An 18,924-nucleotide genomic window follows, 5' to 3' on the forward strand; every position below is an offset into this window, starting at 1 on the left:
TTTGGGCTGCCGCTGATGGACACAGATCTGTGCTGTGGCTGGTGGCTCCTTGAAATGTGAGTGGATTTCTAGTCTAGTGACAGAATCGCCCATTGAAAATGCTACTGCTTCAAAGGTAATTTACGCGACAGGCTTGCAGTGCTTCGGCGGCCACTGAAGGAGACTCAATGCAAGTGCCTGGTAATGACTAGGGAGGGCAAAATCATTTACCTGCTAGGAGCTTTATTACATTAACACTAAAAGGGTGCTGTGAAGAGATTCATTTGCCAGAAGATTGTTCCTACAGCAAAAATTGGGGGGAAGGGGGTAGGGTGATCAGATGTAAGGGAGAAATTATCGGGACACCTGGGGGAAGCAAAAAAAAGCCGGAGCAGCCAAACCCACAATATCGGGACAAATGGCATCCCGACCGTGCATCGGTCAGGACACGGAACAAAGACCTAAAAATCGGGACAGTCCCAATATTATCAGGACATCTGGTCACCCTAGAAGGGGGTGGTTCAATGAACAGCCCTTTAGCAAAGCGACAACCCACCAGTGCAGCGCCTCCTGCTGGTCATCTGGAAATTAGTTCTTTTCCAGCATATGGCATGCCCTCCACAAGCCAGTGTCTCACCTGCAACTGGCCCCATGTCCCTCCCAGACCCTGGTGCCTCTTTACCTCAGGGTTCTGCCCTCAGCAGTACCCCCTTACTCTGGGTCTCCCCTCCCAGGGGAACCCCCAACCCACTGAACCCACCTTGCCCCAGTGGCTACTGCCAGTCATTATCTAGCCCCCACTCATTGGGGCAGACTGCAGTCTGTAAAGGCCACGCATCATTGGCAAAGGGTTAGGACCAATTGCCTCTGCTTATTCCCAGGCTGTCTCTCTTCAACAAGGCCTTCAGCCTGGGAAGTTACCAGGCTAGAGCTCCCCAGCTCCTCTTGCTCTGCTCTGCCCCTGCTCACCATCCCCTCAGGCAGCTAGCCCTTCCCACTCCAGGGCTAGAGTGAGACTCCAACTTCTGGCCCACAGCCCTCTTATAGGGGCCAGCTGGGCCCTGACTGAGCTGGCCACACCTGTGGCTGCTTCCCCAATCAGCCTAACTTGACTGCTTTTAACCCCTGAGCAGCTCTCAGTCATAAGCACTGTAACAGGTAGCAAATATTAACAGTTTGATAGAACCGGTCAGGTACTTGAAGGTACCTGCATAAGCCTTGGCAGAAGCAGAGACTTAGATCGTAAATTCTTCAGCGCAGATATGTGAGGGGAAATCCTGGGCCCAGAGAAGTCAATTGGCAGAACTACCACTGGGCCAGTATATCACCCATTGTCTTTCACCAGTCTGTTGCAGTGCTTATTAACAAGATACTAGGTGTTCTTTACTTGTCTTTCAACTTTACTTTCTAAGCAGCGGCAGAATTCCCACTACTAAGCTGTCTAACTGACAGACCTGCAGACGTGATGATGCATGCCAGCTGTGGGAATTTTCAGTGCAGTCTCTTGTCATTTTTGTATAAGCGGCTGAAAATTCCATTAAGATTTTTAAACCCGATTGAGTCAGAATACACAGAAGCTCTTCAGTGAATTACCCTCTCTCTCTACTCCAGAGATCTTCCTACTCCTTCCTCGGCAGGGGAAAGGAAAGGGCCTGACAGCCAGGATTCCTCAGCCCTTCAGGCACGCTGGAAGAAGACTGTACTCTGATCATTTTTCAGACCATCCAGTGACTCCCACGTGGGAGAAGCACATCCCTACCTTGGGGAGAGAGGCATCTGCTGAGATTTCTCTGGAGACTGCAGTTATCAGGCCCAAGTTCTTGCAAGATTTCTGCTGAATAGTTCCAGGGGGAAACACACTGCCCGAAGTGACATTGTCAGTGAAGGGCATGGAGATCTACACTGTCTGTAATGTGGACTTTCCAAGATGTACATTTGCTGTAGCTCCAGTTATTGCAATGGGATGTGACCGAGGTATTCATCTTCTGACGTGCTGACCCTGGCCATGTGACTTTCTTCTTCTTCTTTTTCCTTTATGCCGCTTTTCCTGGTGAGGGTCACAGCGGCAGCATGAAGAGTAGGGAGAACCAGACCTTTCCCTCTGGAAGTTCCAGCTCCTCCCGGGGGATTCCCCAGTGTTCCCACGCCAGCAGAGGGATATAATCCCTCCAGTGTGTCTTGGGTTGGCCTCAGGGCCTCTGCCCAGTGGGACATGTCTGGTATAGATCCAACAGAAGCCTCCCAGGGGCATCCTTATCAGGTGCCGAAACCACCTCAGCTGACTCCTCTTGATCCAGAGTATCTACTCTGAGGCCCTCCTGAATAGCCTAGCTTCTCACTCTGTCTTGGAGAGTAAGCCCAACCACCCTGTGGAGAAACCTCATTTCCGCCACTTGTACCCACAATCTCATCCTTTTGGTTATTACCCAAAGTTCATGACCACAGGTGAGGATGGAGCCGTAGAGTGACCTGTAAATTGAGAGCTTCATCTGAGGACTCAGCTCCTGCTTCACCATCAGACATGGGTACAGAGCTGCTGCTGCACCAATCCGCCAGTTGATCTCACGCTCACTGTCACTCACATACAAGACCCCTAGATACTTGAACTCATCCAATAAGAGCAGCTGCTCCCCCCTCACCTGGAGAGAGTAGTCCTCTTCTTTCCAGGAGCGGACCATGACCTCTGATTTGGAGGTGCTGATCCTCATCCCAGCCGCTTCACACTCAGCAGTGAAACATTTGAGTGCGCATCGGAGATTGCAGTCTGAAGAAGCAAGAAGGACAACATCATCTGCAAACAGCAGAGATGCCACCTCCGAGTCCCCGTATCGGATGCACTCCACAGCTTGGCTGCACCTTGATATTTTATCCATGAAAATCACGAACAGGAGTGGGGACAAGACACACCCTTGGCAGAGTCCAACACCCAGCTTGAACGAACTCAACTTAATGCCGAGAATACGAACGCAACTCTCACTCTGAGAGTAGAGGGACCAGATAGCACGCAAAAACAGCACCAGCATCTCATACTCCCACAGCACTTCCCACAAGACATCTCACGGAACACGGTCATATGCCTTCTCCAGATCTACAAAACAAAATCAGCAAACTTCCATGACCCCTCGAGTATCTGCAAGACAGCAAAGAGCTGGTCCATTGTTCCACGGCCGGGATGGAATCCTCATTGTTTCTCCTCAATCTGAGGTTCAACTAACAGGTGTAACCTCCTCTCCAGCACCCTGGCATAGGCTTTACTGGTCATGTGTGTGAGTCCAGGAAATGAAGATCAGTCTCTTTCAAGCACTGTGTGTGTCACTCTCTTAGCACAGTCAGAACCAGTTCCACTCATTGTCCAATGACACCAGTAACAGCCATCATTCATTTTGTGAACTGTTCAGGATCAGCATGGCTCAAAACCCACCAGTTTCAGTTCTGATAAACATCCAAAACCATGGATGCGCCTCTGAATCCTGGGAGTCTGACCTTCCTCTCATTTGTTCCTTGGCTACAACCGTGTTCACCATAACCACAGCACGAGAGAAAGGATGGTCTAAACTTGGGAGACCTGGGTTCAAGATCCTGCTCTGCTATATACTTCCTCTGTGACCTTGGGAAGGTTACTTAGCCTCTGTGTGCCTCAAGTCCCATCTGTACAATGGGGCTAATAGTAGTGCCCTGCCTCACCGGGGTGTTGTGAGGTTAAATACATTAGATATTGTGAGGAATTTGGATACTACGGTAACAGTGGCATGTAGTACCGAAGATAGATCTTGACGTAACTCCAAAGCTGTCCTTCAGCATCTAACAAGGTGGCTTTCTAATATTAATGTTAAGAGACACAAGGTGGGTGAGGGAATATCTTTTATTGGACCAAGTTCTGTTTCTGAGAGGGACAAGCTTTCAAGCTAACACAGAGCTCTTCTTCCGGTCTGGGAAGTTCTATCAATTTATTTATTTAGCTGTGACACTCTGATTAAGTTTCCCAGACCTGTGTAAGCTCAAAAGCTTGTCTCTTTCATCAACAGAACTTGGTCCAATAAAAAGATATTCCCTCACCCACCTTGTCTCTCTAATATCCTGGGACCGACATGGCTACAACAAAACTGCAAACTAGAGAGAAGTAACACAGCTTCTAAGAAAGAAAATCTCACTGTATTTGGTGCTTTTGCTTGAAGCCAGCGCTGCTGGAGTCATGTGATTTCATAAGACTCTCAGCTTTCACTGTATTTGTACAAAAAGTTGCTAACCCTCATGGTTGCAAAGAAAAGCGTGGAATTACAAACCCTAAAGTCTCAAAAAACAGAAGGCAAATCAAGAGAACCCAAAAAGGATTCTTTTTAAAAAATCTCATTATTTTAAACCAATATCATGATATTTGAATGCGTGGGGCTGACATTACAGCTTATGTCTGCTCTGATCAGCGACTGGGGATCAGCAGCAGTGCTTCCCATCCAATCAGAAGTTATACTGTTGATTGACAGTTCAACTAAGCAGTCAGGCCCAGATCCTCAAAGTTCTATATGCCCCTAACTCGTTCATTTCAATTGAAGTTAGGAGCCTAAATACCTTTGAGGATCTGCGCTTCAGTTCTTAAAGCTGCTGTGCTGATCTACCTCGCTGAGCACGTTTCCTCGCTATCCCCTCCAGCCCCTACCTCTCACTTCCTGCTTGTGCCAGTACTCTTGAGAGACGGTGTGCACATTGCCAGGAATATCCGTGTCCCCTCAGAGAGCTTTTCGAGGCACGTATGAAATGGGACTGTGCTGATGCAGCTGCAGGAAGGGTTTCATCCCCCGTTTCATGACCTTCCGTGCTGCGAATTGCCATTACGTTTTATGACCCGCGCTTTCCCCAAAAGCACTTCAAAGGCAGGCCGGGCAGGGCGTGCCCCGAAATCTCAACATAGGCTGGACTCACTTGGCAGCTCCACCCAAATAGAAAATGCCATCTGCTAAATCCCAGGGAGCAGCTGAGTGCTAAAGAGCATTCCAGCCAGCGCTCCTCAACCTGAAGGGCAGGGGCAGTGACTAGTAAGAGGGGTGTAGAGTGAAAGCAAGGGACAGGGGTGATCCTCAAAGCTGAATGAGGGGAAACCCACAGGCAGTACTTGATAGCAGAGGTGCCAACTTCCCCCGTTCCCAGGGGGGTGCTCCACCCTCGCTCTGCCCCAGGCCCCTCTCCCCGCTCCGCCCCTTCCCTCAAGGCCTTACCCCTGCCCCACCTCTTCCTGCCGCATTCCGCCCCCTCCCCGCCTCTTCCTGTCCCCGCTCCTGCCCCTCCCCCCCCCCAGCGCCTCTTGAATGCCGCTGAACTGCTGATTGTGGCAGGTGGGAGGTGCTGGGAGGGAAGGGGAGGCGCTGATCAGAGGGGCCCGCCAGCAGGCGGGAGGGCTGGAGGGGTGGGAGAGGAGCTGATCAGCAGGGCTGCTGGTGGGTGCTGAGCACCCACTTTTTTTCCCATGGGTGCTCCGGTTCCAGAGCACCCATGGAGTCAGTGCCTATGCTTGATAGTCAAGTTCCTCTTCTCACTCTCACTCTTACCTGCTTTCTACTGCCCTAGGGAGAGTTCTGATTCTGTCTCTCTTCAGGTGCTGGAGGGGATGGAGCAGAGAAGGAGTTTCCACATCTGTGCCTGCTTCTGCCACAATAACGCCTCCGCCAGCAGCATGGAAAGGAGCAAGGAATGCAACTGACGTTCGTGTCCAAGACACCAGGAGCAAAGACAAACTGCTGTGCAGATCGGATTTCCTAAACATACTGAAAAAGAAAGTGCCAAGAAGTTCCTAACTTTAGCAAAACTCTTCAGCGTGTACTTAAAGCTATTTAGCTTACTAGCCAAAGACTGACATTGCAACAAAGCTTTTTCCATGTTAACATAATGACAGGTTTCAGAGTAGCAGCCATGTTAGTCTGTAGCCGCAAAAAGAACAGGAGGACTTGTGGCACCTTAGCAACTAACCAATTTATTTGAGCATAAACTTTCGTGAGCTACAACATCCGATGAAGTGAGCTGTAGCTCACGAAAGCTTATGCTCAAATAAATTGGTAAGTCTCTAAGGTGCCATGTTCTTTTTCCATGTTAGAAACCTTTACATTTTCTAACCCAGTCCTTCAAAGCAAAATGAATTCACATTAAATATATATGTATGAACTATCAGTGCTATTAACTGACCTCCTTCTCCAGAGGACTAGCTCTCTTTGTTGCAGCACTGTAAACCACTAAAGTTTTCATGATGTTTGAAAAAGTTCAGGTTTTGAAAAAAACCACTGGGCCGATCTGCTCAGGAGAACGCTGTCCTAGGCCTGCCTGTGCTCGACCCTAACAAGTGAAGTTCATTGTCTCCAATGACTAGGAGTAAATCCAAACAAGAGTATTGCAAATTAGCTGAGATCATGTGGGATATTCCAATGTTAGTGGGCTGGCTGAGGCTGAGGGAGGATGGCCTCATGGGACTCATGAGATAAAGGGTTCAAGGCTCTGACTCTATCATATAATTCCTCTGTGACCTTAAACAAGTCACAGAGACCCAGATTGTCAAAGGTGTTTAGGTGCCTAACTCTCATTGATGTCAAGGGAATTTATGCACCTAACCCTCTTGGAAGATCTGGGTCTTAATCTCTCTATGTCTCAGGGTATGTCTTCACTACCCACCGGATGGGCGGGCAGCAATCGATCCAGCGGGGATCAATTTATCGCGTCTAGATTAGACGCGATAAATCGACCCCCGAGCGCTCTCCCATCGACTCCTGTACTCCACCGCAGCAAGAGGTGCAGGCGGAGTCGGTGGGGGAGCGGCAGCAGTCGACTCACCGCGGTGAAGACACCACGGTAAGTCGATCTAAGTACATCGACTTCAGCTACGTTATTCACGTAGCTGAAGTTGCATAACTTAGATCGATCTCCCCCCCGTCCCTAGTATAGACCAGGGCTTAGTTCCCCATCTATAGAATGGGGAGAACGTTTCATTTCTTCTCCCCCTTGCCTGTTCTGTCTCCTTAGACTGGAAGCTCTTCAGGACAGAGACAGTCTTTAACTCTGCATTTGTACAACCCTGAGCGCAACGGGGCCCTGATCTCAGTTGGGGTCTCTCAGTACATTTGTAATATGAGTAATAAGGAGCCTGGCATAGCTTGCCATTTGCAGCTTGCTAAGAAATTGGCCAGTTTACAACCCGCATTCATGAAAGGAGCCCCAGCAGGAGCACCAGAAGCACCCTGAAAGTGAGGGGGGCCACAGGTGCCCAAATCATGGCCCTGCCCCCCGCCATGCCACCCCCGCACCACCCCTTCTCCCCAAGCCCACTCCCTCGCATTGCCCCTTCCCCTGAGACCCTGCCCCCACACCAGGGTCTCACTCCTACGCTACCTCTTCCCCACAAGATCCCGCTCCCCATTCACTCCTTTCTCCCCCCTTCCCGTCGCTCGCTCTTACGGCTATTAAAAAGTGGGGGACGATGTTCCAGAACGCTTGTGCCCCATAAAGACAAATTTCACCCCAAAATTGATTCAAATAAAATTACTCAAGCTCAGTGAGTTAGTGCAGCTTTATATGGTGGAAGTATACAAATACAGTCTGGTCTCAATAAGGATATGAAAGAGCATCTTAGCTCTGATGAAGCAGAGGGGAAGGTTTGTAGGGAATGAAGGAAAACAGATGTCTATAGGAACCATAGTCTGGAGGGAGAGAGAGGGTAAAGGTAAGAAAACAGAAGTCTAGTACAAACACAGGCAGAGTCTAGAGCACCTTCCACATTTGGATGAAGCAGTTTGACCTCCAGCCCCACTCAGACTAGACAAACAGAGATACCCGGTTCAGCTAACACAGTTTGGCTGCTCAGTGTGGATTAGACTAACACTGTTAAAGCAAATTTCAGGCACATTGTGGATAACCTCTTAGAGATGCAAGACACAAAAGGGGACCAGAGGAGAAAGAGCTTATTAGTAGCTAAAAACGAGAACAACTTAAGTTTTGAATGACTATAAAGAGATGGAAACTTAGGATCAACTGACTTCACTGGGAAATGAGAGTATTCTGCACCTCCAGAAGTTACTCAGCATCTTGCAGGATAAAACCCTTAATACGGCTGAGATGGAATCTGAGTGTAGAACAGCTGAATTTGCAGCTGGAGAGTGAGACTTTAAAGAACAGTCAATGTCCTCTTCTTGGGGACCAGTTTGTGCATGATCTGAAACTGTAATTCAGCAGAGACTGTGAGAAAAATCAACTGAGGAATTTGGCATATATCTGGAGGAAAAACACTAAAAATGGATGAAAATCTGAGACCACTGGGCTAAGCATATGTCAGCCACTAGCTAAGAGTAACATACCTCTACAGGAGAGAGTCCAACCGCCAGTCTGTGGCAGATCTGCATTCTAAAATACAGTATTAAACAAACCAGAAATGCTATTTTGAAAGAGCTGTGAATGAAAAGAAGGCAGAAAAAGAGAAGAAAACAAAGTTTTATAAAAGAAACTGAAGCAATCTGGGAGAAGTAAGGGTTTGGAGAGGGAGATTGTGTGAAACAAAATGCTTATCACTAGAAAGATACCCCATAAATAAAAGTAATCAGGACAAGGGAAATCAGTGAAAGGCTCAGGGATGGGAGAGTATCACCATTAGTTAACAGGGCAACTCGCTAATGGAAGTCACCAAGGTTTCATACCAATAACCATTCCTGCTGTGTTCTAGGGAGGGGCCCTGGGTTAGGAAAGAAGTGAAATTGAGGGTAAATTCTCTGCTAGTACAAACGGAAGAAACTCAGGCAAAGTCAGTGGAGGTTCCACCACCACTTAACATGGAGTTTACACCCCCAATTTGGCCCAGAATTACTCCAAGGCCAAAAATCAAATGTCTATGGTTATGAAAGTTGCATGAAACCACCCACAAATAGCCAGAAGCAGCTCTGCTCGCACGTGTGTGTGTGTGTGTGTAGTTGTCAGCAGGTTAACATTGTGGTCAACGACCAGAAAAAACAAAAGCTGTTCCAGGCTTTGATTTTAAAATATTGAAAGGCATTTTATACCCTTTTCAACACTTTGCAAAGAACCCCCCTTCCCCAGTCACACACACACCCTGAGAGAGAAACATCTGTTCCCTCGACTTTTGCTCCATGTCATATGGTCCCTGCTAAAATGTTCCTCCCCAGACACAGTGATGAAACAGCCCCTCCCAAAAGGGAGGAGGGCTGTTAGGCCAGCTGGGAGCAGAAAGCTCTCATAGCCACAGGGGATGGAGCCAAGATGAAAGACAACTATATTATCCCATTCCCAATAGCACCTCCAAGCTCCGGTTTTCTCACTCCAAATTGAGCCCCAAACCAAACAAACTGGAGCCGATTTGAATATTCCAAGGGTTGCTGATTTCACTCTTTGTTGTCTTATCACAGCCTGGAGTTTAGTCAAATTCAACGAGAAAATAAAGCAGGCTAGCAGATTGAGAAGACTGCTGAACTCAGTCTAGGAAACCAAGGGCTTTAAGTAACTTTAGAGCAGTGTGAACTGGGTTTGCAAGATAAGCCAAAACCTGGTGTTTTGGCACAGCTAAAGAATGATGCACAAAAGTTAAAAAAAAAAAAAAAAGGAAGCCATCCCAGCATGGATCAGGCAGCCCCCGAGCTTTGCGTTTGCTCCTCTCATCTCCACTGGATACCATCTAATTTATAAGTAACATGGACCCTGCTCCTGTGCCTACAGAAATCAGTGGCAAAACTCTCATTGGCTTTCCTGGGGATAGAAACAGGCCCAGACTGTGGTGGGGGGGGGGGGGGTACGAAGAAGCTTCTTCCATAAGCAGATTATTCCATACATGTCTGTTATGCAGGTTCTTGCACCTTCTTCCAAAGCATCTTATGTGAATATTCCACCCCCTGAGCCACGGAAGTTACAGTGACAGAAGTACTCATGTGCACAGTGCTATCTTGGCAGGAGAGCTTCTCCTGCCGACGTAGCTTATGCCCAGAGGTGAAAGTAAGCCAGCACGGTCTGGTACGGCGTACCGGACTGGCTTCCCCAGGCTGGTAATTTAAAGGGCCCAGGGCTCCCTGCAGTGGCCGGAGCCCCGAGCCCTTTAAATCGCCTCCCGAGCCCTGCTGCCAGAGTCCCGGGGTAGCGGCGGCAAGGCTCCATCGGCGATTTAAAGTAAGACCGGAGCTCCTCTGCGATAGCAGCGGCTGGAGCCTCGGGCCCCCGAGCCCCCAGCCACTTCTGCAGCTGATAGCTCCGGGGGTTATTTAAAGGCCCCGGGGCTCCCAGCCGCAGCCGGAGCCTTTACATCTAGATGTAAAGGCCCCGCCTCTGCCAGTTGAGGCCACGCCGCCGCTCAGGACTCCGGCATACTGGTAAGTCCTTTAAGTTACTGTCACCCCTGCTTATGCCGTTCGCAGGGGTGTTTTTTTTATCCCGTCGGCATACAGCGTCTTCACTAGACGTGCTGCAGCAGCTGCATCAGTACCGCTGTGCCCCTGTGGTGCTGTACATGGAGCCATGGCCTTAGCCTTTGCAGACCCTCTATTCCTCTCCAGTTGCTTGTGCATTATAACGCCTGGGGTTCCACCCATGCCAGGACGGAGGCCTATATTGCCATTTGTGTACTAGGTATTTACAGTACCTGGCAGGCAGCAGGGGAAGGAAGAGGCTGCAAAAGAAATCCGGGAGGAGAGCCTAGAAGGGGACTCCACAAGAAGGGTAGGGGCCGCCAGGTGAGCTAGAAAGGGGATATCAGAAATGCCAGGCAGGCAGGAGGGGAAGGGTGTGAGAGCAGAGCACATCCTGAGAGCAGAGGGAAGTAGCAGAAAATGGGCAGCAGGGGTTTGGGGTGTCTGTAAGAAGAAAGAAAAGGAGTACTTGTGGCACCTTAGAGACTAACCAATTTATTTGAGCATGAGCTTTCGTGAGCTACAGCTCACTTCATCAGCTCAAATAAATTGGTTAGTCTCTAAGGTGCCACAAGTACTCCTTTTCTTTTTGCGAATACAGACTAACACGGCTGTTCCTCTGAAACCTGTAAGAAGAAAATGTCAGGATTCCAACAGACTGGCTCTAAGCCCCTCACTGTCCAATCAGAAAGCTGCTTTCTCCCCAGGGGCTCTTTTAAATAAGCTTCTGGCCGGGACTTCCTACATCATGCATCCCATCCCTAGCAGTGGTTCATGCCATGCTCACCATGGAGCTAAAGGGATTAAGAATCATTATGATTAGTCCCTGGAAACCTCTGCAAATGTTTGGCCGATGGCAGCCTCTTTGATAACGAAGACAGGAGGCAGCCTGCTGGGCCAAGGCACTCTCTCCACCTCCCTCACTTGCTGCAAAATGCATTAGCCTTTGCAGAAACTGTAGGGCTGGGGAGCTCCGACTCACAGGGCTGCACTAGTGTTAGCAGGAAAAGAGATTCCGTATTTTTGTTAAAGCCCCCAGCTCCCGGAGTCATGTGATGATGTGAGGATTTCAGCATTCCTTTTAAAAAAATATAGTCAGTGTTTCACGCTCATGGCTGCAGAGAAGAAGCTGGAAAATGTGACCCAAACGTACCCTACAGGCTCAGAAACCTGAAGGTGAAAAAGAACCCAACTTCAGAAACAAAAAAGTCTTGATCTTTAAGCCAGTCTCATGATTTGGGGGCAAATGACTGACAATTTTTGAATGCTTGGGTTTGGCAATGCTATGAGTGGAAAACGTTTCCAAATCAGACTCGTGTAACTAGCAACACTTGGTGCAGGGCAATGGGGAATCAGGCCAACAAGGAATAGATGTTTTTTAATGCTCTTGTCATCTATTTAAGATATGGCTGTGACTATCGGCACCAACACAAGAGAAAGCCTGTGTGGGTAGCTACAGTTGTGCAAATAACTGATTTTCCAGTTCACCGGCCAAACCAAAAACCAATTGTTTCGGGCTGACCGAAAATGAAACTTAAAAAAAATTGGTGAAGCAAAAAAGTGAAAAATAAAATGGTTTTGGGTTGAATGAAATGCAACATAAGATTAAATGTTTTGTTTAGTTTTCAGGGCTGTTTTCTTATTCTCTTCTTTAAAACTTAAATTGAAGTAAACTTCTAAACGAAAAGATGGTTTAATTTCAAAAGGTCAAACCAAAATGTTTCAACTTGGGGGATTCAGCACAAACTCATGAAATATTTCCATCTACCTGATTCTGCATTTTCCAGTGGGGAAAAAAGCTTTGGCAGAAAAATTTCATTTAGCTATGTGTGCATGAGAGGGCCAAAGGAAAGCCGGTCCTCCTGAAACTTGGGTCCCTTTCCCTTGCTGTCCCACAGCAAACAATTTGCCTGGCAGTGAAAGCAGGTAGGGGAGAACGAAGGGGCCGCATAGTGTCAGATGCAATTGCAATAACACCTGTAAAAACAGAAGGAGGAAAAGAAGATGAGCGAAATAGAGAGACAGACACCTGGACAGGTATGCACGACATAGGTGGGGGGGAACAGAGGAGGACAAAAGAAATGAAAGAATAGGGATAGTAAAGGAAGAGAAGAAATAATCAGTAACAAAGTGATTGAAAGGAGAGCGGAGAATGCAGGAGACTAATTCTTTGTCCTTCTGTAATACATTTTGTCTCAGGATCTCAAAGCAATTTACAAAGATGGATCCCAGTTTTACAGATAAGGAAATAAGTGCACAGAAATTATGTCCTTTCCCAGGTGAGACAGTGGCAGTCAGGAACAGAACACAGGTCTGTCTCGCAGTGTCCCGCTCTGACCACTAGACCACAGTGCCTGCCTCTCAACAAATATTCCTGACAGGTGGTTTGTGTGTAGAACTTCCCAATATGTAATCCCATTGGCACCAGACTCAGCAGAGACATTCAGAGCAGTTCGAGCCAGAGAGTGATCCCGCAGGCAGCAAATGCGAATGTTTTGTATCTCACCCATTAAACAGAACCATAATATGCCAACAAAAGGTTACATTTTTCTTTGGGGAAAAAAAAGATGATGGATGCATTTTAACTACACTGGAAAAGGAACGACACAGGAATGGTCCCCAGAGCCCAAGAGCTGGAATATAATTCCCAGGACTTTGGCATCACACTGGTTTTATCAAAGAAAAGAGCATTTCACAAAATTAACCATTACGATATAGTAATCAAGAGGAAAAATAAAAACACTCAGGAGTTCTCTTCTCTATGATTTCCAAAGATAGTATCATGGCTATATTTTTTTCTAAGGATGCGTGCCCTCTAGTTTTGCACTACCAGTAAAACCTCAAATATTAGTTACAGTCTAGTTCGGCATTATTAACCAGAGCAGATTTAATCATCTGAGGCAAATAATTTGCTATCCTTTTCTTTCCATTGAAAGTCCACATGCACATTGCAACTTCCTCAGATTTATTCAGGATTCAAAAGTAATAGATGCATTTATGGCAATTTTTTAGTTCTATAAATTGATGGCAAATTCTATATCGGTCTATTCCACGTAGATTCTTCTCCCCAACTCATCACCACAGAAACTAGCATTTTCCAGTCATGCATGAAGCAACATGACTAACATCTGTCCCGTGTGCATTGCTCCCGCTCATCCTCTCCCTTGGGGGAGAACTGTGTGTGCAGTGGAGCGTTTTGTTTTGGTAGGAGCTTTTTTTGTAAATACCCAGAGAGCTATGAGCGATGGGTGGAGAAGGCAGGTTGAAGAGGTGCATCTTGCCCTTAGAGCAGAAGGTGAGCGGGTCTGTGGTGCTCCTTAGTTTCGGTGGAAGTTCATTCCACATTAGTTATGGTGGACCAACAACATGTCTCTTGCTATGGCAACGTGGAAGCCCAGGATGTGCTGCCCACGATAGGGCCTCGGTGGTGTATACCCACTCTCTTCAGCGTGAGCCTGGGGCTTTGGATGAGCAGGTTCAGGTTGAGTGCTCTCTCTCTTCCCCAGCAGTCCAGAAGGCCTGCAGGACTTTCCATGGACAAGGGCATTGCACAGCGATTGCTAACCCAGGCTCTCCAGTGGTTGAGCTGAGTGGCAAAGGCACGGCAGCACACGCGCCTGCTGTCTGTCCTCACAGACCAGAGAGTGCAGGGGGGAAACTCGAGAGCTATTCTCCTCTGGGACCTCCTCAGTTCAGGACATAGCTCTCCTGCCACCTCGTAGCACTTGGAAAGAATACAAATTCCTCTCCCATGATTTACTAATACAAATATAAAACACAAAACACTCAGTTTCTGCAGCCTCACTACATGGCCAAGAACAACATGCAATGCTTGTAGAGCGCGCACAGTGCAAGTCTCTTGACAGACCAATATTATTACAGCTCAGGCATTAACAGCAAGCCAAATAAAACAACAAAGTTATGCTGGGGAATTTGTGAGCACATTGACCCTGCAAGCCCAGAATCTACAGGTGCATGTCAAAGATGACAGACTGTGTTCTTACCTGCTGGACTGCATGTACAAACTGGCACGACAGCACCGTTACCAGCTTTGCATGCAAACATGGCAGGTGCATTTCATGGAAGCAGAAGTAAACACACCCACAACTTTTCCAAAACTCAAGGATGCTTTTGATCAGAGGGTTTGGTTTGACCCCTTGACTAGCGTCAGAAACGTTTGCAGGGCATATTCACGGCATGCTGAAGAGTGCTAAGCACACCCAAAGAAAAATGACAGGTTTCAGAGTGAGCTGTAGCTCACGAAAGCTCATGCTCAAATAAATTGGTTAGTCTCTAAGGTGCCACAAGTCCTCCTTTTCTTTTTGCCAAAGAAAAATGTGACCCTTAGAGTTCAATGGAGCTATCATCACAAACTAACACAGGAAGGGGATAACAGAGGCAGAGCTCTTGCCTGTTCTCAGGGCCACATTTCTACAAGCAGCCACTAACGTTGTTAGAGCAATGCTGCCTGTTTGCATTTTTGGACACAAATTGAGAGGCCAGGCCCTTTGAAAATGTGACCCTAAGTGGGCAAGATCTTACCTCAATAACTGGGACCACTCAAAGGCCCGCTTTATTCACCCAGGCTCAGGGAGGCACACAGAATATCAAGCCTAAGGAGACTGTGGAGGGAGAAGCTGTGTTGCACTGCAGGTTATTAGAGAAGTTCAGAAGAACAAACACCAAGAGCTCGTGCAGAGGACAGCTAGGCCTGAGCTGCAGCATTTGGGTGGGAATCCCAACTATTCAAAAGGGCAGGAGTCTTGGACGCGGGTTTTTGGTTTGGCCCATTATAAAGATGGGGGCCTAATGCAAAGTTCAGATCCAAACTTTTCCAAAACTGAAGGATGCTTTGATCAGAAGGTGTGGCTTGGCCCCTTGACGAGTGCCGGTAATATTCGCCATGAAATACGCTGCATGCTGAAGAGTGCTAATGCCTTGTAAGCCTGGGATGTATTAGCATCATAAGTATGTATACAATATTATTTCAAGATGCAGAGTAAAATTTTCAAGTGCAGTTCAAGTTCAAATTTTTCGAGTGACTTTGGAGCCTACGTCCATTTTCAAAAGTAACGTGGGTAATTCTGGCTGGATTTTTAAAGGTCTTTAGGTGCTTAAAGTTGCAGAAAGACATCCAGAGGGATTGTCAAGAACTCCCATTGAAACCACGGATCCTAAGTCTCAGTGAAAGTCGATGGAACGTAGGCTTTTAAGTCACTTAGTTGCTCTTGAAAAATGTTACCATCAGACATGATCCCTGCCCTGCTGAGCTATGTCTAATGACTAATGTGTAAACCAGCAAGCACACAGAAAGGACAAAAGGGGATCTGGCAGAATATAAACTCTATGGGGGCAAAGACTGTGTCTTATGTGTTTAGGCAACTTGTAATATAATGGTATTCAGCTTCTGACTGGCCCTTTGGACACTCCCACAATATGGATAATAAATAATAAGAACCAACCTGTGAACTGCAGATAAAGGGCTCCATCCTGGGAGGCGCTGTGCAGTCTAAGCTCCCATTTCAATCAATAAGTCCTTTTAAATATACCCTGAAAAGCAAATATAAAGTTCTCAATGAAATTTCCTGAGCAATACTCCCTAAAGGTTAACAAGGATAATGAGGTTAATGCAATAAACAGGGTCATAGGCAGACAGGTACCTCATGCCTAGGACTCTACCAAATTCACGGCCCTCCAAAAAAAGTGTCACAGACTGTGAAATCTGCCCCCCCCACCCCGTGAAATCTGAATAGTACAGAGTAAAAGCACACAAAAGACCAGATTTCACAGGGAAGACAAGCGTTCTCAAACTGGGGGTTCTGACCCAAAAGGGCATTGCAGGCGGGTTGCAAGGTTATTGTAGGGGGATCACAGCATTACCACCCTTACTTTGGGGCTGTTTTCAGAGCTGGGTAGCCGGAGAGTAGCGGCTGCTGGCTGAGGGCCCAGCACTGAAGGCAACAGCACAGAAGTAAGGGTGGCAATACTGTGACCCCCCCTACAATCACCTTGCAACCTCCCACAGCCCGCTTTAGGGTCAGGACCCAGACAGTGACAACACTGACGTTTCAGATTTAAATATCTGAAATCACGAAAATTACGATTTTTTAAATCCTATGACCATGAAATTGACCAAAATGGACTGTGCCCTACTCATACCATAGAACAGTGTCAAATCCCCAATCTCGTCAGTTTCAAACATTGCCCTTTTTGGAGCAAATCATTTGTGTTTCTTTAGGGCTTGGATTATGCTGAAAGTGTCTCATTAGCCCTTGACTGTTGCCAAATAAAGTCGGCTGGTCTGTTTAATTCACCATTGAACATACCCTCTCCGTCTATATTACTGCTTCAGAGCCCAGCGTGGCTGTCTGAGGTTCAAGGTGGTCTGCAAGGGGTGACTCAGTCAGCAAAGTCCCACAGGACAAAAAAAAAATAGCAGGGAGAGCTCGCCCAACAAGCTAGATAATAAGCGGTGATTCAAAGGGGAAGGAGGTTTGCTTATTCCTTCTGATTTAATAGTTACGTCTTACTAGACCCTTCCATTCTGCAAACTCCAATCCGAGCGCTTAGTGAGTTCATAGATACCCCCAGAAACAAATTACAAAACTTAGTGCGAAATGATTTGTTTCTGTGCACTCTTTTAAAGCACTCCAGCAGAGTTGGAATTATCTTTATGGAGATAATTGCTTTGCTGTAGACTGTTTAGTCCGTCGTCTGCAAAATGAAGACGGGCCGACAGAGCTGAATCCGTTCTATGCCATGGCCTTTGTGCCAGCGTGCAAGCCCTCACACTTGCACTGCACACTGAGAATGAGTCGCTTCGGCCATCCTGCCTTTGCGTTTCAGTGGGGCTGCTAGCATTGGATCCGAGTGTTCCGAGAGCCTCGGAGCTGCACGGTTCTAACTCCCCATCTCCCGAGTCCTGCAGGGATCACTGGCCATGCGTGATTACTAAATAAAATAAACCTCAACTTAAAGGCACGACAACCCACAAGACGGTCAACACCGAATAGAGTGGGGTTCTCAAACTGGGGGCCATGACCCCTCAGGGGGTTGCGAGGTTATTACATGGGGGTCGTGAGCTGTCAGCCTCCACCCCAAACCCCGCTTTGCCTCCAGCATTTATAAAGAGTTTAATATATTTCAAAAGTGTTTTTAATTGATACAGGGGTGGGGGGGGGTCACACTCAGAGGCTTGCTCTGTGAAAGGGGGAACGAGTACAAACATTTGAGAACCACTGGACTAAATGAACCCCAGCCAGAGGAATTTGTGCTTGAAACAGGGCTGGGCGAACCTCCGGGAAATCAAGAGTGTTTCAAACCTCTCCAACTATTTTTGATGATGTTGTTGTTGGGGTTTGCAAAGCTTTTCTGCTGTAATTTAACCCAGCGAACTGTCTCGTCCCCCTGGCTGGGACAGATGGATGGCCCTGTATATAGCGCACACTGACGTGTTATTGTTATTTATTATTTGTATTATCCTAGTATCTAGGAGCCCCAGTCGTGGGCAAGGACCCTGTAGTGTTCAGAGCTGTGTGCAACATATTGTTCATTAACATTTCTCACTCTCCTCCCATCTCTGCTCCTTTCCTTAACAGTCTCCCTGGATTTGATTCATAGCTGCATAAATTTCAAGGCCAGAAGGGACCATTGTGATCATCTAGTCTGATCTCTCATAGAACACAGGGCACGGGACTTCCCCAAAATAATTCCTAGAGCAGATCTTTTAGAAAAACCATGTATTGGATTTTTACTCTGCCCATTCTCTGCTCCATTTCCAACCCCTGTTTTTCTACTCCTACTGGATCTTTTACTTGCTGCCCTGGGAAACAGGAACGTTGTAAAGTTTAAGTTGAATTTTAACTTTCCAACACAAAAACAACTGCATCAGCTCTTCGGGTCTGGGACTGTCTCTCAACCATATGCTTAGTACAGTGCAGCCCTGATCCTGACTGAGGTCCCTGGGTGATGCCATAATAGAATCCGTTCTAATAGTAATGATTGTGTAATTAGGCAAAGTGAGTTTGCCCATCTCAAATTTTAAGGTATAGATGTGTAGCTGAAAAACAACCCTCAAGGTGTGAGCCAGATTTAGGGATGAAGGCAAGCAAGATTGCCATTTCAGTGTACTTGGGGAAAGGAATTTGCATATCTGGGGAATATTTTATACATTCCACCCCCAAGTCTCAGCTGTGTCCCTTTTTTATCAACGAACCTTAATGCACAATACATTCCCTAAAGCAGCCAACAGCTCATATCTGTTTGTTTCATTCATTTATTTCATGCTGGTAGCTGAGACACCTGAATGCATCATCCATAAAAACAAAACAGAAATGTGGACAAAGACAATGGTTTGTTCAGATTTGAGATGGGCCCCGACTCACTGATGGATTTAGAACACCCAGAGGTGTTTGGCTCTGGGGTTCAACCCATCATAAAGACATAGGCCAACTGCAAAATTTAGAACCAGAGTTCCGATTCATGCCAGTCCCTCATTTAAACCCATTCATCAAAAACTCAGTCAAAATAGATCAATGCAGCATCCATGCTTGGAAAGCTAAGAGCTCAGATG

The 18,924-nt window shown here is 47.1% G+C and overlaps 1 long non-coding RNA gene across 2 annotated transcripts in view; it reads right to left on the reverse strand.

The window, feature by feature from the left end:
• LOC142072599 (uncharacterized) overlaps window positions 1–15,905 on the reverse strand; it is an 80,101-nt gene extending 64,196 nt beyond the window's left edge. The window contains exons 1-2 of one of the 2 annotated variants that reach the window (XR_012669110.1): window positions 15,815–15,905; window positions 5,520–5,735 (exon numbers count right to left, since the gene is read on the reverse strand). This is a non-coding gene — a long non-coding RNA (uncharacterized LOC142072599). The remainder of the gene's footprint in view (window positions 1–5,519; window positions 5,736–15,814) is intronic. The other variant, XR_012669111.1, reaches the window with a different exon arrangement.
• Window positions 15,906–18,924: the final 3,019 nt, after the last annotated feature.

The sequence above is a fragment of the Caretta caretta genome, chromosome 6 (assembly GCF_965140235.1).
Source record: "Caretta caretta isolate rCarCar2 chromosome 6, rCarCar1.hap1, whole genome shotgun sequence".
Taxonomy (NCBI): Eukaryota; Metazoa; Chordata; order Testudines; family Cheloniidae; genus Caretta; species Caretta caretta.